This window comes from Onychostruthus taczanowskii, unplaced genomic scaffold, assembly GCF_017590055.1.
Source record: "Onychostruthus taczanowskii isolate IOZ18803 unplaced genomic scaffold, ASM1759005v1 scaffold168, whole genome shotgun sequence".
NCBI classification, from domain to species: Eukaryota; Metazoa; Chordata; class Aves; order Passeriformes; family Passeridae; genus Onychostruthus; species Onychostruthus taczanowskii.
The window spans coordinates 358,129-382,085 of NW_024498884.1; the positions used below are offsets into that span (position 1 = coordinate 358,129).

At 35.6% G+C, this 23,957-nt stretch overlaps 1 long non-coding RNA gene across 2 annotated transcripts in view; it reads right to left on the minus strand.

Annotated features, from left to right (window-relative positions):
* Positions 1 to 201: 201 nt before the first annotated feature.
* The window catches only part of LOC121333368, a 70,380-nt gene continuing 46,624 nt past the window's right edge, over positions 202 to 23,957 (minus strand). The window contains exons 5-8 of one of the 2 annotated variants that reach the window (XR_005952277.1): positions 10,968 to 11,081; positions 8,451 to 8,500; positions 3,033 to 3,274; positions 202 to 2,269 (exon numbers count right to left, since the gene is read on the minus strand). This is a non-coding gene — a long non-coding RNA (uncharacterized LOC121333368). Of the gene's footprint in view, positions 3,275 to 8,450; positions 8,501 to 10,967; positions 11,082 to 23,957 lie in introns of both variants that reach the window. The other variant, XR_005952276.1, reaches the window with a different exon arrangement.

Below are 23,957 nucleotides of genomic sequence, written 5' to 3' on the forward strand. Positions count from 1 at the left end.
ATGGAATATGTGAAACTAAACCAAAAAACACAAGCACCTGACTTAATTATTAACAGAAGAATATTTCTGATTGGATGCTAAGGTATTGCAGAATTATAAGCAACTTCTAACTAGAGCTGCCTAGGTTTCCTTAATGTGCTTTCATTTCTGACACTAGATAGTAAAATGGCTACCCCATTTACTAATTTTTTTGTTGGCGATTTGATGGCTCTGCATTTTGTAAAAGAACACAAAGGAGAGGAGAGGAGGGAACAGTCTAATTAATTTTTAAGGATTTTAATAAGTCCTAATTTTATTTGGAAACCACTCCAAAAGCCATCCAAAATAATAGAAAGAATTGTTGAATTCAGTCATAGCTAAATAAAGAATTATAAATATAAATTTTGACACTACTTTAATTATGGATATTTTCTAGCACCTCCATGCAAAATAACACTTCTGCAAAATGGCTTTGTCAAGAAAATACTTTCTCCTCTTTGATATACAATGGCAAGCAACAATTAACATAATTACTCCTGGTTCTCATTACATAATTATGCAATTTATTGTACAAGTAATTAAAATATTGCAATTTAATAAATTGGAGATGCAAAACATCTAATTTATATGCATAACTGCACTAGATTTTTATTGCCCTTGTAGTTAGCGAAATTTTACTACAAATTGCAATAAGTTTACTTGTTCACATAGACATTATTCACAACACTGTCAAACATCTCAAATATTATTTACACTTAGCAGTCAGAAGACTATTTTAGAGAACCTTATGTATAACAACTATTTAAAATTCCTCCAAAAGTTAGTCTGAATGTTATGTATAAATTAATACAGAATTCCAATACCCAGTGTTACATTTAAGCAGTTTCTACACATAAATCATATTACCTCTGCATGTTTGGTGTAAGTTATAGTTTTAAATGTATGTATTTTGTCATGTTCCATCTTGTGTAAGATAATTTATATTTCAGTGCATCTAAGGTGGTCTTCAACTGTAATATCTGTCTTAGGATGTCAACCTCAGATACAGTAGTATGAAAGAGTTTTAGTTCACCTGGTCTAATCTCTCAGAACCACTCCTGATCAATTTTAAAATACTATGATCTTCTGTATACTGATGCATAGTCCAATTACAAGATTAATTTAGTGGACTCTTATGTTTGATTCATTAGACTTTAGATTCAATGTGAATTTTTTTTTGCTTTACACTTATTGAAATTTGCTAGTTATTCATCTTGAATGAGGACAAATTCAATCTTTATTTCCCACACTGAGTCCACTTTCTCAAATGAAAACAGACAAAAATTTAACTTATTTAATAAATGTACAGGATTTATTCTCCAATTAACAATTTCAGCAATCAAATAATTTTTTGACTGTCAGAATTTGCACACTGGTTAGACCACTTGTCTATTTTTTTAATTGACCTCTCTGTAATTTACACAATCAAATTGATAAGAAAAAAATTTTCAAATGCCCTACTGCATCCAGTACCGTGTCTAGAAAAAAGATCATCTGTAAATCAGTCTTGTCTTCATCATCACACACACTTCAAAGATTTTTGTGCTATTCTCAGTCTTAGTTATTTCATATTTACTTCAAAAAATTTAATGAAAAAGAAACTTGGAATCAATCTCAGAAAAAATACATACAGTAAAACTTTTTGAGATCTGCATTAGAAATAGAAGAAAAAATACAAGCTCTAATTTCTAAGTAAGGAAAGGAAAAATAATCTTTGCTTTCTCTATACTGGTCTGTAAGAGATTTTGTAGTTTTTACAGCACAAACATACATGTTGAAGTAAGATTTTATTTTCTCTCTCTCAGCTTATAAATTTCCAACTATATATAGCAACAAGATCTGTATAGGATAGCATATCTAAATATACTATACAATACAATTTTAGATTAATTATATTTTTAGGTCAAATTGGAAAACTATACAAATAGCTATAAATAGATAAGTATTGATCCATGGCTCTGTATGCTGTAAAAAAATGAACACTGGTACTTTAATTCCTTGCATTTATAGCCCATGACAGTGTTTTACAGTCAGGAATAATAATCTGAATATGAAAATATTCAATCTGAATTAAATTATTGCACATTTTTCCACTTCTTTTCCAACTTAAATGTAATATTCTGCATCTTTAAGCCTTACAGATTTCTCGCTTATTGTTTTCATGGCAGTGATGTGTTTTGACACAGGATTTGTAGAATTAAATCTATACACTGCTTTGTATAATTGTTGCTTCCATATTGTTAACATGAACCTGTGAAATAGAAATTAAATAGAAAAGTAATTAAGAAATATATTCTTTTAAATTGTATAAAAGGTTCATAGGTCTCAGATTTTAGTGGCAAAACTATGCTACTTTAAGCTATAAGGGTGTCATATTTTTTTCTTTAACTCAGTTTCACCTATGGAAATTCCACTATTACAATTTAGTATGAATTATTATGTCATTACCTTATCCATATTTGTATTTATCTGAATTATTTTAATACATGAAATTTATAGTATTTGTTAGTCACAATTGAATTGTGATCTGTATTGTATGATTTTATAATATTAAACTTAATTAATGAGATCCAGCTGCTGTAAAGTCTAGTGACTAAGCAATTTTAAGTATAATCAAGGGCAAGTCTGCAGCATTGTAATTCTGAAAGCAGTTGAACAGGTAGAGATTTATAAATGTGCAGGAAGATAAAAAAAGCATCTTAGATTCTGCATCTCATAAATGATCAGAGCAGACCAAACCTTCAGACTTAGCAAAACTGGAAAGGTAAAGAGGACAAGCTAACAGAGAGACTACTTATGAGAGAGTGACCAGAGCACAGTACTGTGAATCAAAGATGAGAAAAGATAGTGCCTCATAGAAATACCTCCAGAATAAATATATATCTGTGTCTGATTAAAGAATAGGTTTTGTGAAACTGGGCATGCAAACAATTAAAGGCATAGGTAGCAAGCATTTACTATCTCAGCTACACAGACTAAATTGATGATCTCATACATGGCAGCTGTAAAATTACCTGTTGCTAATACAGAGGAACTGTCTAGAATGGCAGATCCTTATGTACTCTTCTGGTCTGAGTGTCTGGAAAATGGCAAATGTTGAACAAAATCAAAGAGTTTTTAGGCACAGTAAAGACTGTAATGATCGCTTTCCACCTCGCTTTCACTGCTCAAAGAAAATCTTGACCTTCAAGAACAATAGATGCTATCGTAAAGTCTTGCTTTCATGTCCTTTCTTGAAATGTCAGAGGTGAAGTAACTGTTTGAGAAACAGAAATTAAATGTAAAATGGTTTTTGAAAGCAACAGAAATACAATGAGACTTTACAACTTAAATATCCAATTGGCATTGCATGGTAAGTACTCAAATCTGTAATGATGAATTCTTCGAACTGGTCATACTGTCTATGTATTGCACATTTTAAATACAATTAGCACTTCAGAGCAACTTTAATGAATAGCTCAATTCCATATTTGTTCCTGATTTTTCAGAAATATTTCTTTATCGCATTTTCTACTCTTATTTTCTAAAAATAAAATTGGCAAGAGTATAAGATTAAAGTAACATTAATACAGAAAGAGTTATGAACCAAAAAGAAGACAAAATCTGGGAAAACCTTTAAAATCAAAAGAGAGCACTTTTAGATTATAATTTAAAATTGCAAACACACAAAAAATCTAATCCTGATTAAAAATTTCTAAACACTGCAATATTAGATTATCAAAGTGTCATAATCCTAGTAAATACTTTAAAAATATGTAAGGCATGTAATTTAATTGTTTTATTTCTACTGATTTTTAAATATTATCTTAATGTATTTGGTTTTGTTCTTCTTTCTAATAATGAGAAAAGGTAAAATTCTATCCTCTTGGCTGTACTTTGTTGATTTTACTGGCTTCTCTTACAACAGTAGAATTTCTGGAGTTCAGTTTAAAAGTTTTTCTTTTAAAAATATCAGTCTGACTGATATTTTTATTCAAAGACCAAAGTAAAAGAGAAGAGAACTCTTATTCCTTCTTATCATTCTCTATGTGATGCAGTACTAAAACTTTGCTGTAGTTGAAGTCTGTTCATTTTTAAAACAGTGCATGAAAAGTGCATTGAGCTGTGCTTAAATTTGGTGTTTTCCAGTCTTAGGCATAAATGTTTGGTCTTGAGAACATTTGTATAATATTTCTTCTGATGTAGAGAAAGACCATGAGCAGTGGATGTCAGTTAATATGTCTCTCCCATTCCTCTCCTCCCTCAATGTAATTCTCCCAGCTCCAACTGGGAGAGTACTGGGAAATTCTCCCAGTATTTTCCCCCTACTGGTTCTAACATGTTGCAGAGAAGCACATTTGAGACATAAACTGAAGAGGAAGATGAAACACCGATTGCTTGCCTATTCAAATTTTAAAAATCACTCATGACTAATCTAAACTGCGAATTGAATAAGAGAAAACTCATATGCTGTTCAAACATAGCTATTTTTCATACTAAGTCAAAATTGTATATTGCTTGTGATATGAGAAGAGACAAACTTGCTTTGCATTAAGTTGAGAAATGTTGAGAGTACATCTTTCATGATTCAACACTCACTTGGATGTTTCACCATAAAATATGAAGACGGGGATAGGACAAAACAGAGAAGTTGTATTGGGTTTAACTGCCAAGGTGTTGGCAGTGGGGTGGGAGGGCTTCAGGGATGGTGTCTGTGAGGAGTGACTGGTGCTGCTCAGTGTCTGCTACACAGACAACTACAGCTGGCACCAAAAGAGACACTGCAAGTCACAGCTGGGACCCTCAGCCAAGCTTGAGTGTCTGTATGAAAATATCCACAAATCCCTGCCCATCAGTGTGAGGAATGAAGAAAAAAATGTCTGAGAAGGCACCAAAGTCAGATGAAGCAGGTGAGGAAGAGCTTCAGATCCTCGAGTGTGTACCCACACTGCAGCCTCTGGAGCACTTAATGTCAGACCAGGTGGATATTTCCTAAGGTCTGTGGAAAGCACCTGTTGAAGCAGGGGAAAAGTATAAGAAGGAAGGATCAACAGAGAGGAAGTGCTATAAACAGGCCACAATGTCCATTTCTCATTCCCTTGTGCTGCTTGGAGGAGAGAAGATGGAGAAGCTAGGAATGAAAAATAGTGAAGATGAGACTGCGAGGAAGAAGGGTGTGAGTGGCAGTTATTACAGTTTTAGGGTTTTGATCCTTTTCACCTGATTCAAGCTTTAGTTTATAATAAATTAAATTATTTCTCCCAAGTTCAATTTGTTACCCCTGTCACAGCAACTGGCAAAAGACCTCTCTGTCATTACTTTGACTTGTGAAAGCTTTTTTCCTACCTCTGTCCTGCTGAGAAGAGGAAGTGAGAGACAATTTGGGTGGGGGTTTGGAAACCAGCCAGTATAAAAGGCTTCTAAGACAAAAACTCCAGTTATCTATGTGTTTCATGTAAATGAAAATAGATCATAAAACATATAGAAATCCCTTCATATATTTGATATAGGTTTAATACTACATAATAGTGGTTTGAACAAAATATTTCATCCTACCTGTTCTATATTATCATTTTACATAGCAAAAGTATAATCCAAATTATTATTAACATTTATATACTTGGTGTTACTCACCAGCAAACACCACCTGCATTCCAATGCTATTAATACGTAGTGGCAGTTTTCAACAATATGCTTTCTTGTATCAATTATATGAAAAAGGAAGAAATGTCCACTCTCTCACAACCTATTGTAATTGGCTTGAATATTTGTTGATCTGGTAGTTTATTTTGTTAGGTGTTATTGAAAATAAACAATTTTAGATATTTTCAGAGGGAATGAGGAAGAATTTCCCTTTTAACACTGTTACCCAGAATAACTCTGAATGAAATCTCTGCAATACCATTTTTCTACATTTTGGAAGGGAAGTGATGCCAGAAAATGATGCCTCTAGAGCACATAAGAGAGTCTTAAAATTTCCCCCAAGATTCATATTTTGAGGTAAATTAATATTTACTTCATTTTGGACATTTCTTCCTTTTTTCTCAATGAGCTGTGAACGCATTACTTTTGACAAAGTAGTGCTCCAAAATGAAGTAAATATTAATGAGAAAAAGGCATAGTGACCTTTAAAAAGCAGGGAGATAAATTTTCCAATTTTGGAAATTAAGCTTAGATAAGTGAACTTTAACTGCAGCTATCACCTGCATTTTTTATTCAGAATAAACTTTTATCTAATGTTTGCTATCATTATTCATTTTGCATATTTCCTGATAGTGTGACTAGGAAGTGTTAAATTTGATTCTAGACAAAATTTTCAGTAAATGCAGCTGCATATGCTGGCTAAAAAGGCACTCATCAGCATCCTGGGAAGGAGTATCTAGGGAAGTACAGGCTGGATCTTTGAGAAGGAACTCAAATCACTAATATTGGGTAAAAATGCCAGACACATTTTCAGTCTGTTGAGACTAACAAAGAGCCACATAGATAATGATGATAATGGGCGTGTCTGCCTTCCTGGCTGGATGGTTGTCAGGGGCCAACCCCTGTGCTGGCAGTGGGGACAGGCTGTAACAGCCTCTGCCTCACTGCCTTCCAGCAGCCACAGGCTCTGATGCTCTGCATGTTGCCCAGGGCTCCTACAACCATATCCACATGCAGACTCCAGCAGGTCTCATCACCCCACCACTTATTACCTGCTATCTAGGCCTGTTCTCCTCCTCCTTGCACCCTCTTTCCCCAGGCCCAAGGGCTCTGCTGTCCTACCAACCTGCACTGCCCAGTCCAGACCCGCTACAGCAGCACCCGATTCCCTCCTCTTTCCTGGAGCCATGATTTGGTACTGCTCTTTGCATCACCACTGGGCTGTGTCCTGGCAGGAGCCCAAAGAAGTTCAACAAGTTCGAAGTACAAAGATTTCATTTCATCTAAAGTGCTTCAACAATGTGTCCTTCATGTTCTCCTGCTTCTGAGTTTTGCTGCTGTCCAAATCCTTTGACCAGCTCCCAGGCTGCAGGTCCAAAATACTTGTGCATCACAATCTGCCATAGACACAGTTCATGCTGACAGTCCAAGCCCTGCTGGGTCCTTCTGCTGATGCTTCTTACCATGGATACCTCCTTTATGATACAAATCAGATCTGCAAGGAATCTCAGTGTCTGGTCTATAGTTCCCATACTTCTCGGTTACATAAAAGTCAAAGTTTCCTCAATTCTGTTCTTCCCATGAAGAGAAGTAAGATTATATTTTCAAAATCCATTGACAAAGTCAATTTTTTTCAAAATCCTATTGGACAAAATCCATTTTTACTGGACATTAATTAATGGCTAGAACTCACATATAGTATTTCTTAGGAACATTGCACAAATCTAGCTAGCAGACTTAAACCAAAAATGTCAGAAATACTGTATCAAAAATATTGTGGCCAGCAGGACCAGGGATGTGACTGCTGCATTGTGCTAAGCACTGGTGAGGCCACACCTCTGAGTGCCATGTCTAGTTCAAAGCCTTACATGTCAAGAAAGATATTAGGGTGCTGAAGGGTGTCCTGAGAAGGGCAACAGAGCTGGTGAAGGATCTAGAGAATAGTTGTATGAGGAGCAACTGAGGGAACTGTTTTCTCTAGACTTAGTCTAGAGAAAAGGAGACTCAGGAGAGACGTTGTTGCTCTCTAAAACTACTAGAAAGCAGGGAGTAGCAGGGTGGGCATTGTTTCTTTTCTCCCAGATGACCAGGAACAGGATAAGAGGAAATGGCCTCAAGCTGCACCAGGTTAGAGGTTCAGGTTGGACATCAGGAAGAATTTTTTCTCTGCCAAGATTTTCAGATATTGGAATGGGCTGCTCAGGGAGGTGGTAAAGTCACCATTCCTGGAGGTGATCAAGAAGCAACTGACTGTGGCACCTAGTGCCATGGTCTAGTTCACAGGGTCTAGCTGATCAATCAAATGTTCGACTTAATGACCACACATGTCTTTTTCCACCTAAATTTTTCTGTTATTCCTTGATTCTGTGATAAATGCCACCTCAGATGCAGTTATATTTTATCATTTGCAGATCTAAGAAATTGAAATTATTTACCTGCTTCAGTTAGTAGTGAAATAAAGTCTTGTTACTAATTCTGTATAGCATTATATAGCAAATTATACATTTTAACTTGAAAGTGCCCAATGACATTCTTTATTTCACTAAATATAGCTCTATTGTACCAAATACAACCTCGGTTTTTGTCCATTGCAATGCTTGCTCTTATGTCAATTATTTTACTTAAATACAAAATGTGCCAAAAATAGAGTTGATTTATTAAAGAAATCAGGTAGAGAAATTGCTATTTAAAATAAGGTTGCTTTTCTGTACATTATACTGTAATATGCCTAATGATGTCAGCTGTACGGCTGACTAATCTGTAATTCTGAGCAACTGCTGTATCATAGAACTGTTTATATTTAAATATACCTTTATGATCATTGAGTCCAGTTGTTATCCCAACACTGCCAAGTCCACTCCTAGATGAACAGAGGAAACATGATTTATGTATATTTGGGTACGATTTAATGCAAAAATATTGTTTTACAGTGCAGCGAACTGCAATAAAAGCCTCATAGATTTTCTAACACTTTTACCAAAAGACAATAGTAATAGAAACTTAGTGAAATGTAAAGATAATACAGATGTGTGCATTTAAACACACTGAATTTACTTTCGTGAGATCTGACAACTTACTTGCAGTGTATCATTCTACCATGGAGAAAGACAATAAATAAAACCTTCTAATGACCATGATCTTGCAGAGTCAAAAACTATATTGCTTGTTTGTTACTGTTAATATTACAGAATAGCAGATTTCTCCACTTACCTATTAAATGTGGAAAACAGTTCCAAGTAAAGCAAGATTTATATTAACCTGATTTGCAAATCTCTCTAGAGCTCAATATATATTGCAATATTACACGTTACAGTTAGTGCAGTACTGCATTAATATTTAAAAATAATAAAAAATAATTCAGACTACCTACAGAACTGAATATAAAGTAGTTCTCACGTGCTGATATAGCTGATATATATTAGAAAAATGTTTATTTAAACCCCAAGAAATTGTCCATAAAAATATTCTCACAAAGAACATTGAAAGTTCTGGAAAATATGTACATACTAACTGACACACTTGAGTATAATAGGGACATGGGTTCACTGTTTTACTGCAAAGTTACCAAGAGAAAAGCTGCAGCATTAACATGTTAATAAATAATTATAATTGTTTCTAATGGAGACACTACATTGTCACTGATAAATAATACATATTTTATATCATGGTGATAAAGCAATTAATTAATGTCATCAGCATCCTTGTATTACTTGCTGTTATACTCTGGGATAACAAGCATCTTTCTATTACCTACTAAATATTCAGAAGGACATCTTGAACAGCTTTAATTAAAATGTTTTAATTACCTATGAAAACCCCTAATGAAAATTACTGTTGTGACAAGAGTGGCAAAGCCTTTCATACTGTGATCATATAGATTTTCTTCAAAAACCCCTTTCCTCCAGAAGTGTGGAATTGATCTAGTTCCTAAGAGTGGAAAGAGTTAATAGGATCTCAAAAATACATGTATATTGGGAACAAAACTACATCACTATTTATTGATACCTTCACACGAGATGGCTGGCGAGAAAAATTCAATTGGAATGGAAGTATACAGTTGCTAACACACAAGTTATGGAATTTTTTTCCTAAAAAGAATTTTGACAATGAAACCATGATGCATGGGTGGGTGGAATTGTGAAGTTCTCTAACCTTAGAGTTAACGACTTTGACTGTGACACATTTTCTTTCAAAAATCAAGATACTTAAGACAAAAAGCAGAGGTAAGATTTCCAATTGAAATATATCCCCCATAAGTATTTGGGAGTTTGTAGTCATATGACTAAGTTTTCAGAGTGCTGTTTCTTCTCATGAGATTTCCATGGGAAACATCTTGTGAGTGGATAGCAATTCTTTGAAGGCTTTGAGTTTCATCTGCAGATCAAAACTCCAAGTTTTAAACTCATCACTTAAGTAATTGAAAGTTGGCTCAACTTCAATAAGTACCAATAATGCTTCTTGCTCTTCCTGTTTATGTATTTATAAAGCAATGCAGGTGTATTCTTAGCCTGGTACCTATACTTCACTAAAGTCAATCTCTGTTTTACCAATTTCTTGTTCAAGGTTAGAAAGATATTAATCTTTAATAAAAAGAGATCTGAGATTTCATGGATTCTATGCACAGAAAATAGAAAGAATGAAGGTTAGATCAAGCCAGTTTTATTTTGGCTTTGCATACTGGTATATAAGCAACCTACAATTCAGTAAGTAATAAAAGAGAAAGACAGCTGCTCTCCATTCTTATTTATGTTACTACCTCTGTGTCCTTGCCATCCGTTAATAAAAATAAGTTTAAGATCAGAACCAAGAATGGAGAAAAATGTAGATCAAATGAAGTCTGAGTTGCCTTGATTTCAATTAATATTTTGAAAAACAATGTTTGAAAATATAAACAGAATCCACAAATGCCACCTTAAGAACATAACTGAAAATATTTCTTTCTCTTTATTGTAAACAACCATTTTCCTTCAATTTAAGGTCAGTTTGTGATAGGTTACTCTTGTCTCTGTCATCAGCCTCACTACTCTGAATATTTCTGAAGGCTGAGATTGAATCACAACTACACAGTTCAGACTTTTTCCATATTTGCAGACTGCTTCTTCAATTTGCTCTTTCCAGATAGTTGCCTATGGAAGCATTTAAACAGGCTATGAACTTTCATGAGTACAGAATGATGCCTGAGTTAGATTGTTAAAGAAAAGAGAGGCAGGCTGTTTCACAGGCAGACACTGAGTAGTGGTTCTCACAGCAATTTTGGAATACCTGCTCTGTTCTTTGCCATCATGCTCTAGGTTTACAGTTCCCTAACCCATTACCACTTTACTTACCCAATAGCGTCTTCTGACATGTGTCTCCAGTTAGCTGGTACTCTTGATAATGTCAAAGGTCTGCAGCAGCACTGGCTAATATTGTCTTCAAAATTATGTCTGAGTCTTACCAAACTTCACAGAGGGAAAGAGGTCAAAAATATTCATGATTTTCCTTTAAATCAAGCATGATGCACTATTTCAGCAAAATATTCTGTTTATTATGTTTATTCTGTGTTTATTATGGATCTTTTACAAACTGTGATTTTTTGGGGTTTTTTTAAATTATGCTACTGATGTCCACAGCAGTATAAATGATCATAAATCCAAAGGAATTTATGAGATTTTCAAGTCCCTGGAACTTCGAAGGACTGTTTTTCTGAAAAGCTTTAGAACAAATCCTCTAAAGCTGGTACTTGTGAGTATGGTGCTGGGACACTCTTTTTGTGATCTGGGAACTGTTTACCTGATGATACTGTATATCAGAAGCCTTCAAAATCCCACACAGTCACCTAGAGGTAACTTAGTTCTTCAGGCCTTTGTGATGGTATATCTCTGGCTTGTTTTCTGATGGAAACATACTCTATTTCTCCAGGTTTTGCTTTTTAATATCATCAAATCATTGAATTTTAAGAACCCTATAATGAACTGTAATGCAGTTACTTCAAATTATGCATAATCCCAAATTAAGACAAATGTCATATATAAACCATCTGTATCATCTAAACCATACAGCATTGTTCAAAATCTTCATAAAATTCTTAAGCAAACAAAACAAATTCCACAGCTTAACTGAAGTTACAACAGAAGGACTCTTTCCTTCATGAAAAAGTATCAATCATATTTTCTACTTGGATGTAAGCATCTTCACTTCATGGAAATTGGACCTGCTCTCTACAGATCCCACAGAGGATTTTAAGTGATAATAATTCATGACAAAAATTCTTTTTTTTTTTTTTTCATTTTTTCCCCTCCCCTTAGTTAGAGGAGATGCTTTTTTCTATTTTTAATTAAATTGTTTATCTGCCATAGTTAATTATACATTTATTATATTAAGAGTACTTGTTTGCATCTCATTTCTCAAAAATTCCCCTTTTTTTCCTAGAAGGTGTAAAACTCCCTTTCCTCCAGTTCATTACTAATTAGCATGTAATTTTTTTCACAAGATCTTACACTCAGTAGCCATTCATAGATTAGACAAATATACGATCCAAGGATAAATGTTTCCTTCTCCCTACCTAAAGCAATAAATTAAAAACGAACAAACAAACAAAAAAGAAAGCTGTTGCGGTTTAACGAAGTCTGGTTTTCAGCTGGGAGCATATGGTACCCTGTATAGGGCAATCTGCTGGAGCCAATAAGCTGGCTGGTTTTGAAGACCAATCAGATGCCTAGTTTGGAAGATTGACACCTGACTAACCAATCAGCAGGCTAGTTTTGGAGATTGACACCTGGTTAAACCACTTAGACGAGCTGGCTGCGCCTCTATGAAAACACATTTAAGGATGAGCTGGCGCACAAAAAGCTCTCTCAGCTTCCAGCCTCTGAAGAGGTAGCTGGTTGGGCCTGGGTTGGTGTGCTGCTTGGCTGGGATTTCAGCCACCACCGGACCATGCACTGGGACTGTCCCAGTGCCAAGAGTGACCATGTGGCTGGGACTGCTCAGCTGGAGTCTCTGCAGCCGAGGCAGCGCCGCACAGCTGGGGCTTGTCTTGGCATGGTTCACAAATGAACTTTGTTTTACTCCTGCACCAGCGCCGGTAGTGGCCCCACTACCAGTGATGGGGATGGCCCCAAGGCCAGGAGCAGCCAGGGCCGGGAGTGGCTGCTGCCAGCACGGTCTGGAAGCATCCTCATGGCCGGGACTGCGTGGCTGCGGCTATCTCGGCATGACTCGCAATGGACTTTGTTTTCTTAGCTGCTTTTAGCCAGCCATGCTGTGGGCAGAAGGACAAAAGCAGCAGCAGCAGTTTTGTTTCTTTTTCACCTTGCCCCGCATGAAGAAAAGTAGCAGGGATGTTGCGGGCAGCCAGTACAACTCACACAGTGCTGGCAGGGACCACACTATTAGCAGCGAGAGAACAGCAATTCCTCAATTGCGGAGCCCGGACGAGATCAACACTGCAGGACTCTGTAAAAGCTGTTTCAATTGATAAAGATTGGGAACAAACAAACCTGCAAATGCTAGTTTTTTCCCAAATCAGGAAAAGGAAAGGGTGAAGACACATGGAGAAAACAATACCGCACACTGAGGTCAGTAAAGGAGTCAAATTCTATGTGGGAGGAGATTGAGTCTTAGTCTTGAGCTGAAATTCTTTTGTGAGGCTATGGTGGAGATATATTTTTTGATATATCAGACTTTATTTTTTCCCTGTAATTTATGGAATTCATGGGGGGATGCAGCATTCACCCGCGGTCCATGAGCAAAGGGCACTCGTGCTGGAGTGTGTGGCTGCTGAATAGCTGTAATCCAGTGGGAAGCTTCAACAGAGAAAGATGAGAGAGATGAGAAGTTTTTTCCCAGAGATAGAAGAAGAAAAACCTCTGTTCCCAGAGATAAAATAAGAGAACTTTTGTTTTTGTGCTAGAACAGCTCATCCTTAAAATAGTACCCATAAGTTGACATGGCCCATGAAAGCAGCTTTGGGAAAGCTGCAAGGCATGGGAGGGACCTTCACACTGCAAACCTATTTTCCTTTCCGGGGCAGATTCCTTTCTTTTCCAGATTCGTGGTGACATTAAAGCCATGAGCGAGCTGCTTCTTGTGGAGATGTCTCCACGGCATGGCAGGAGAGACTCCTCTCCCTAAGTGGACTGAAGAAAGATTATTTTAGAGGTGGTAAACTGACTGAAAGTTCCAAGTTTTGTCTCTTTATCTTGTCAGTGAGAACGAAAAGAAGGTGTGCGGGGAGGAAGAGAGTTCTGAAGGTTTATTCTGATTTTCTTATAATTTTTTCTTTTAATTCTATTAATAAAGTTTTCTTTGTACCCTTTAAAGTTTTGAGCCTGTTTTGCCCTCCTCCTCCTAATACATATCTCACAGCAGGAAATGAGTAAATAATTTCTAGTGGGTGCACTGGCATTTGGCCATCACTAAACCCACTACATAAATTGCTGCACTGGCCAGGAAACAGATTGGCAAACGCAAACTGCCACAAAAGCCAAAACAGATACTGTTGCATTCCATTTAGAAACCAGCTCTGTGCTTTTCTTCCAGTCATTATCAAGACACAAGAAATTAAAATTATTCATGAGTTAAAAGGCTATGGGATTTTCTGTCCCTCAACTACAACATTTTCCTACAGTTAGCCTTAGAAATTTGTGGAAATGAAATAATTATTTATAGTTAAACTAAAAGTTCAAAGGTCAACTCAAATGATTTTGTAGTTTTTTGCTCCAAAGAATTAAATAAAACTCAACCAAACAAAAAACCCCTAATACTTACAATACGAAGTTACCCTGTAAATACTGTTCTAAAGAGAAAACGTAGGAGTCAATATAAAATAGCATTTAAAAAGCAGCCTAAAAACCAAATCAAAATATTAAGTAGCTGTCATCCTTGCTTGAAAACTATGCACTTAAGCTGAATTTTCAAGCCTTGCCTGAAATGTGCACAAACTTTCTTACTATCTTAACATCAATTCTTGTTCATGCCTGAAATTTCCATCCCTGGCTTGTGCTGCTCCAGTGCTTATAGTCAGATGCTCCTGCTTCTATGAATGGTGGTAGTAAAACATTTTGTAAATAGTCAGTTCTTGTGAAGTGCCTCTGATGACTGTCAGTATTTGCAGTTATAGCCAGCCCTAAAAGCATTTTTCTACTCCCCCCACAGAAAGGTTTGAGGATTAACCCAGATCAGGGAATATCCAGCACAGGAAGGAAGTATAATGCCATGCCTGTTCAATTCTCCAGGCTGAATGCCATGTCTAAAAATGTCATATTTAAGGGACCTGTTAGAGTCAAAGAGTGTGTACCCAAGGATTGAGTCCTTGTGGACTCATAAGAGAGCTGCACAAAAGTAAAAGAGTTTTGGCATAAGAGCTGTTTAACTATTAACCTCAAGTCACAAAAGGTATGGAGAAAGGCACAGTGGCCATTACACATAATTCGAATTAGGTACATGGAGGTATACAACCTGATCCACTGCTCTAGTACTGCTCAGCATCGTACTGACTGCATTAGTCAGATTATATTGAGAAACGAATTCTAAATTCTAGACTCTCTGTTCTGATTCGCCATGTGCCATGAGAGGCACTGCTCATTCAGGAGATTCTAAATGAGGGAAAATGAAGCTTGGTAGTGGGATTAGGCCTGATGTTAGACTCCAGTGAGTGAAACCTCTTGGTTCCTGAAAATGGGGGAGAATGAAGGAGATGGTACATGCTGTCTTAGGCTGAGAATCTTGCTGAACTGCACAGAACCAGGAAGAAAGTTTGGCATGAAACTGTCACTGCAACAGGAAGACATTCTTTCACAAAAAGTGCAGCTGGTAGATCAGCATCTATCAAAAACTGCATGCGCATAGCAACAGAGCAATATCTTGTCCTGTGTGTTAAGTGCTGATACAGAGGATTACGGGTATGCGTGGCATGGAGGAGTCTCCTGGGCTTTGTTCATCTGACACAGGGTGACATGGCAACCACTTAATTCTTGTGTAATACAGGTTTGGAGCATGGAAAAAGCAGGAGCGGATAAAGGGAAGCTTCTTCCACTAACTTCCAGCAGGGTAACTTTGTTTCTCCGGAGTGACCATGGGAAAATAAGGCCCATCTAGATCATGAAGGTCATGAAGGAAGGATGTAAGGAATGATTGTATGTTAAATTTCAGCTATTGTGGGCAACCAGCACTTGTCATGATACAGAAGTAAGGGCAGCTATACACCTGAGGCAGAGTTGTGCATGATGTGTTTTGAGCAATGATCGGCTCCTGTTAGTTAGATCAGTCTTGTTATATCAGCCTTGACCCCAAGGACAGAGCGCAGTCCCAGGTCACTTCATTTACAGACACAGTAAGTTGGTTGTTTTTTTTTTCTTCTGGATAAACACTGGAATTGTATTCTTCCTGTTCACAGGTCAAGGTTTGTCTCCTAGTGACAAACTTTAGATACACAAATAATGGCAACTGAGTTAACATGATTAATAACTATAGGTATAAGTACTGGCCTCATGCTGTAAGAGTTTCTTCCCTAAGACAAAGGCAGTTGAAAAATCAGAGAAATAGTATTTCATTAAAACAGTGGCCACTGATTACAGAACACTCAGTCACTAGATTCTCCCTGGTGTGTGTATTCCATATTTCCTCAATGGAAATAGTCCATGACTTGTGACAAAGAATATTGCAGACAAATTCTAATCTAACACATGTTATAAAAAAAGAAAAATGTTAACAATGCAGGTGACACAATGGCATACCATGCTTTTATTCAAGTAAGTATTTGTATATTTATACTTTTATTCATATACATATTTGTGTGCTGTAGCAAAAATACAAGTCAATCAGGCCAATTAATACTTAACAGAGAAAGAAATATCAAACAACTCCCTTGCTCCAAAAAGAAACAAAAATGCCCCAAAATAAAACTGTAAAAACTTGCTACTATATCCTAAGCTAAGAAAATGGGATTTTAAAGACATTTGACTGAGATAAGAAGAAAAAAACGAAGCAAACCTTGGAAGGGAGTAGAATAAACCTGAAATACTTTAGTTATGCTAATTTCTTTTGCTTGTAGCTTCAAGCATCTGTAACAACCTACCAGTTAATACCTTTAAAAAAATATAATATTCAGGGAGAAGCAAAATTATCCATATGTGCTAGAAAAAGAAAATTTCAACAATCAGATGCTTTTATTGCCTTATTTTCCACATTTTATTTCTATCGCTAACTTTCAGGCATTAGGGTAAACTGACTGAGGGCAAATACAACATTTTTCAAATACTACTTCTTAGCATTTTCTTCACCTGATTCACAAATACAATTTTTCTTTTAGCAACCTGAGCACATTCATACTTGTGTGTCATAAAATTAACTACAAACAGCAGTCCCTGTCCCTGAAACCACATTGTACTTTACTTTCTGCTGTCTGCCTGGAGAATTCTTATGATATACAGAAGAGAGTACTCCTGGTTTACTACACTGGCAGGTGGTTGCTGTCTCATTTCTTTCTTTCCCCGTAGCAAACAGGACACTTCAGCTACCTGTTGGTAGCTAAAGGCCCCATGGAGATACACTAATGTTCAGTAAATTGCCATGAATAAATAGACCAAATTACATCTGTTGTAAAAGTTCTTCTTAAGATGCATGTATCACATTACACAGCCAACAAAAGCAATTGCTGCTTTGGAAGCAGAATTCAGAGCAATTCAAATAGTAAACCTATGCCTAGAAATGTTGCAATCTTTAGCAACTGCTACTTTCAAGAAGAACTTCAAAACAGGTAGAATCCTTTGGATAAACTGCCCATTTATAAAAACGGGCAGTGAACTGAACCTTAGGCTGACTGAAAGTACACAGAAAATTTGATTTTAATAGTGATTAGTTCTTCCACATTTTTTCTGTAGAAATAATTCTCCACTAATTCCTTATCACAGACTGGGTCACTTCTTCCCTTAATTGTTAATCAAAAGTCACCATTTTCATGGTGGAAAGATGTCATCTTCTCAGGAAACTACTCAAATTACTTCTCTCGTCAAATAGATTAAAAAACCCCACCAAAATCAACAAACCAAATCAACTATCCAACCTACCTACCTACAAAAACCAAAAACCCAAACAAACAGATGAAAAAAAAAATTTAGGAGCATACTCACAGTAATCTTTTCAGCAAGGAAAAATATGCACATTTATCACACATAGCATTTATATTCTCCCTGCATACCCTGAGTTTGTTTCATTTGATGTTTTCTTTAATTTCTTTTCATGCTATGAGACTGCTATTGTTATAAATACAATTGTAGGCACATACTTGTAATAAATTATCTGATGTTCCTGATGATCACTGAGATCACTGTCACAATTTGAAAAAATTGTGCCATTGACTAAAAGAAGTAATCTTTTCATTAATGTTGTAACTGGGCTGATCTGTTGGAGATACATAGTGTATTTTCCAGTGTCCAATTTCCTGATATAATTTTCATTCTGGAAAGCCAGCATTTCTATTTTCACAATTGGATTTCAAGTGTTAGCTCTCACTAGCAAATAATAAGCATTTCTGATTATTTAGGCTAAAATTTATAAATCAGAAGAACCACCTAACATGAAAAAAAATATGGTGAGTCTATTGAAGATAAACTGTCCTTTACAATTCAGAAAAGAGAAATAAACTTTCTTTAATTCTTATGCCCTTTAAAATGCGTTAGGGAAATTACAATCCTCCCTCTGAACAACACAAATCCAGATCTTAGAAAGAAGTTGATCTTTGAATTTTACTTCATGAACTGGACTTTTGAAGTTCAGTCATGTACTGCATATATATTCAAACCTAAGTATTCCACACTTCTTCATGTCAAGGAAACAGGATTGCTAGTTACAATCCTTATCACTGTCTGTATGTCAATATATGTAAAGCTACCAAATGAGGACTAAAGGTTTCTGAGAATTTCAGTATTTGATATTACTGTAGAAAGATATCAAATACAGTAATAACTACAATTAACTATAGAAAAAAAGCAGATGATGATTTTATCAGGTATATATAATATTTGCTACTATAAAAGAAAGGTCAATACAAAATGTAGATTATAAATATACAAGATAGTACCCTGAATGAAATGCTAGGAAAAATCTGTGAAATTAAAATTTATGACAGAAAAATATGTCTTGGAAAAATTTAAATATATATTGCTTTCCATGTAATTTTTAAAGCAAAGTGGAATCTTTCAAAAAAATTGAAATTGCATTTTGATGATTCATTTTTTTCATCATTAGTTTCCAATGATCAGCATTATATAATTTTCTGATATCTAATCAACAAATTGTACCTTTCCTTTTTCATCTTCATGGGAAATGTTCATACAGTGATATCTGTATGAGCAAAAATTGTGTGATTATAGCATTCCCTCACCAAGAAAATTGCTCCAAGATATAAAAGAACAGTTTGCACATTTGGCAACTGGTTTTTGTGCATCCTCACCAGCAGATATTTACAGTAAGCCCTAGATACACCTTTATTCCTATAAAATAATATACATCAATATTCAGAAAAGAATAAAGTAGCATAGAATTAAACCCCAGTATATTAATAGCCAATTAAGACACTTCTTCTGGCAAAACAGTTTAAATAAAAGTACTAATTTTAACAGCTAATTGAATTCTCCTTGCATTTAAAAAATATAAATTTGCCTTTATTTGTTTAGAGGGATTGCTATAAGAGGGCCTTGCAAATACTGAACTATGAGTAATCACAATAAATTTACATAGATTTATAGATGGGTCCATAGTACTTGTCAGGGATTACAAAGCAAGCAAATAATACTTTGCCAAATAAATTCTCTAAGTTTCAAACTGAAAATTACTTCATTAAGAAATTTACTATATAGTATGTAGACTATATTGTGTTGTGTCCAGCTCCTCACCGGATATCTTTTCAAACTCTCACCTCTAGCAGTAGTCTCAGTCCTTCATTCAACCTTCATTCAATAAACTAGGATTTGTCAGCACATCTAACTAAAGCTTAGCATCCTGCTGCTTCTGCCTTTTCTATCTTATTCCTTTTTTAGCTCAGCGCCTGAACTGTCACTAAACTGACTTCATTCCTTTTAATGTGATTTCCATGTTAACTGGAGTAACTACCACTGCATGCTTAGCAGTCTTCAATAATTTGAAGTGTTTTTCTCACTGTTAGGCTTTTATGAATAGATATACCTTACAAAATAACACCTGAATATTGACAGAAACATGGAATGCTCTAGGGATGTCTTCCTTTGATGAACTTCTGCTGCGGTTTTGTTTGAATGCAGTGAACTAATAATACACATTTATTCTGAGAATGAGGGCAGTGTTCCATAATACTGCTTGTGTCTTGCACTACTAAATAGAAGAGACTCATAGCCACGTTCTAGTTACACTTAAGGAACAGGAACTTGTGACTTCTTGGCAAAAAATCACAGAATGGGTAAGGTTGGAAGGGACTTCATTGGGTCATCTTGTAGAACATCCCTCCTCAAGAAAAGTTATCCTAGGGTATATTGCAAGTATTTATTCAAGGGAAAGCTCTTAGAAACTCTTGCTACACTGAGTAATACAATGATTTTTCTGGGAAGATTTACAGATACTCAGTGACTATTTCCTTTAGTAAAGGTTCTGTATTTGCATGATATCTTTCATACTTCATTATATGTCTGGTTGTAAGGCCATACTGTATTATGCTTTTACTTTATTTATGTCTGACTGACCCTGTAAAAAAATGTTCTATGCTCAACTCTTGTGTTCTATTTTTTGTGTCAAAGTCAGTGAGATTCCTATGAGGATACTGTGATAATCATGATATGGTAATCAGGTCAAAATCACAAACCTTGTAATTTTTATTGTTGCAGATCATTATTTTTCAGCTGTAAGATTTTCTTGAAGCCTTTCTAAGAACAAAAATTTAACAATTCAGAGAATGAAAATACCTAGCAGTTTTGTGGGATGAAAAGATAAAACAGCAACCAGTAGCAAATGCCTCCTCCCTCACATCTTCAATCAGTGATTTTGTCAGTGTTGTCTCACAGGTTTATGTGTAAATCAAACAGGGCATGACCTTCCTTGAGCTCACAGATATATTTATATTGTGTGGAGTTGACTTTTTTACCTACTCATGGTTTGGTTGAATTCTGGTACTCATAAATTATATGTCTAATATTTCTTGGAAGGTCACAGTGGCCGGTAGCTTGATCCTGCTCATCACAATAGATATGCAGAAAATAATTACTTAATATAGCATGCATGAAAAAAAAAAATTGGACAACATGTTTTTCCACAATTTTCTCTGAATTTGCTTAGTATCTTAATACAGTGTTAAAGGATCTATAAAAATTAACACCTGTGAAATCCCTCACGTGTTTTTCATTAGAAAACCCAGCATTTGGTAGTTAGCAAACTGACTTCTAAGTCAAGTTCCCTAATTTTCAAAATGTCAGTTGTCACACAAGTAGGCAAAAGAAAGTACTCAGATAAGATCCCTGGAAATAATCCAGATTGCTGTAATGTACTTGTTATAGTTTTCTACTTCCTTGATTTATTTGTCATATACTTATGCCAAAACATTATGTCCAAAGATTCACAATCTATTGCCAACTCCTACTTCAATATCTCTACTATCTCGCAAGATCTCAGGTGTTCTACCAATCTTGCTTAAAATCACTGATTATTTGGCAATCTTGCCCTTTTTGCCTCTCTTCTATATAGTTAGAAAACAATGGGAGGTAACCTGGTGTTTGAGAAGTTATATTAGAAATTATTTTTTAGAGAGAATCAAGAAGTGTACAAACTGGATTAGCTTTTGTAGTCATCTTACAGAGCCACAGTAAATGAACAGGCAACTTTCACATCACTACATACACGTAATGACTGAGTTGGCAGAATTACATCTAAATCCTTCGTTTCTTCCCCTTCTATCTGTTCGGCTAGCCTCCTACCCCTTGGTGACAGTGAGATTTTCTCCCTTAAAGCCAAGATTTTACTAGGTCTGAGAAGAAGAATTTAAAATAAAACATATGCTCAGAATGTGAAAAATTGAAAAAAATATTATGAAAACCTGGAGAAAAGTGCATTCAGGTGTGCACTGAGCCAGACTTTTTCTCACTTCAGTGAGTTTCTTTGGTGTTTCCCCTAACTCATTCACATGTGAGATAGTCTATAGCCTCCTACATTTTACTTTTATCTGTATCCATCAAGTCTTTACTATATCAGCTGTGATAAGCTTCATCCTACTACTCGTATAAAAACTTCAATATGTTTTTATTTTCACACTTCCAAATAAAGAATGTTTAGTCAAATATTCAGCCAGATTCTATTCCATGTAAAACTGGCTGATAAATATAAAATCTGATTAAAAACACAGGCACTTAGTGAAAAATCAGGATGAATATTTTCAGTGTTTTTTCATTTTGCCTCTAAATTATGAATGGTCAGAGGACATGTGCCTGTTTGCATAATTCAACTTAGATTACTTTCTTATTTTCTGTAATTTATTCTGAGAATAATTTGTTCATACTTGTGTATAACATTCCGTAAAATCTGTATCCATGTTCTGGTTTTTATTTTTTTGTTGTTGTTGTTGTTTTTTTTGTTTTGTTTTGTTTTGTTTTTTTTGTTGTTTTTGTTTTTGTGGGGTTTTTTTTTTACTTACTTATAATTTTTTGGTAACCAAGGCTGGCAAGATTTTGTGAGAGTATTTTTTCCCTGTTACAGGATATGTCTTAGAAACCAGTGTCTTACCTGCTATTCCAATATAAAGTAAGATGGAAATTAAATAATTGATCATGGAGCTTTAAATGTCATGACTTGATATGTCCTCATTAAATTTCAAAAGTTACAGCTAGGTCACACACAAAGGTTGTCCCATAACCAGGGGCAGCCAATGTCACCAAAAAGTCTACACCCTATAGCATGGCAGGCTTGAGGGTGACAGCAGGACACCCTCAGAAGCAGGACAGGGAGAAGAGGGCCTGAAACCCAGACCAGGAAAAATTTAAGTTTCCTTAAAGGTAACCAAATATGAGCATGGTCTCTTCTTCAACTTCATCAGGGTTTTACTAAATCTAGAGAAAACTTTTTTTTTTTAAAATTATGCCTCTAGGTTTTGGCAAGAAACACTGCAGAAAGACAACTAACCTGAAGAGAAAATTCTGCATCAGATTTAGGTATGAACAGTGTATCCAATTCTGTATTGCCCTTGGGGCTAGTGTCTACCCACCATAAGGGTCCAAACTTATCCAGTGTAATGTGTTCATACCTACAATGTTCTTTAAATGGCCATAGTATTTGAGATTGCTGCAAAATAAACATGTATATTGACTAACATTCCCAAAAGTGAATTTGGAATATTGCTTAAGATTCCCTCTTAGGAGATTTCTAACACTATTGAGAATTTCAGAACCATGGAGCACATATTAGGTGTAATAATATGTGCAATAGGGTTGATGAGAGTGTCTTAAATAAATTTTAATAAAAATTGTGCTACAAACACACTGTATCATTAATGTATTTGTTATCTTACAACAAGAGAGCTTTTAAAAGATAAAAAAATTAAAGTTTTTTGAATATCCAGGTGACATCCATATTTTTCTGCCACTTTGTAATAAGGGTTAAAGCAGAAAAAAAATCAAAGAAAGATCCTGTACACCTTGTTATGAGAAGTCTTTGCTAATATGACTATTTTAATGTATAAAAGTAGAATCCATTTCTTGACAGACATCAGAACAAGAAGTTAATCCTAACTAAAAGACAGCATACATTTTTATTTCAAATTAGTGTTGAAACAAGCTAGGGATTTATATTCTGCACTTAAATGACTTTTCTTTTCTCCTATATTGTCATTTCCTGCACTGTCACAGCCTGTTTGGAGCTCTCAAATTTGCAGGGCAATGTACTCTGTCAATTGAACTTTACTTTATGAGCTCATCAGGAAAGAAAACAAACACAAGGCAGAAGGGCTCAATCCCCTTCATAAAGGTTAGTCTAACATGCATTCACTTAATTCATAAGGTTTCTATCTCACAATTTCTTTGTTTCCTGACTCCAACTCACAGTTTGTAATCTTCCACTTTGTAACTAATGTGCAAGCCTATGGGCAAAACTGTAGCCTAGCTGAGGGTGAGTGCCTGTCCTCCTTCCTCATAAGGGTGCAGGCATCCCATGTGTGACACAGGGAACCACAAAAGTCTCTTCACTCTTACTGGATCCAGCTCAAAACCTTATTTTTTGTAAGCTGACACATCCATGTCTTCCAGCTTGGAAGGTATGTCTACCCCATTACCATAACTTCATGGATTCTGAATTAACTGCACAACAATCTGCATACAGGAGCGGTG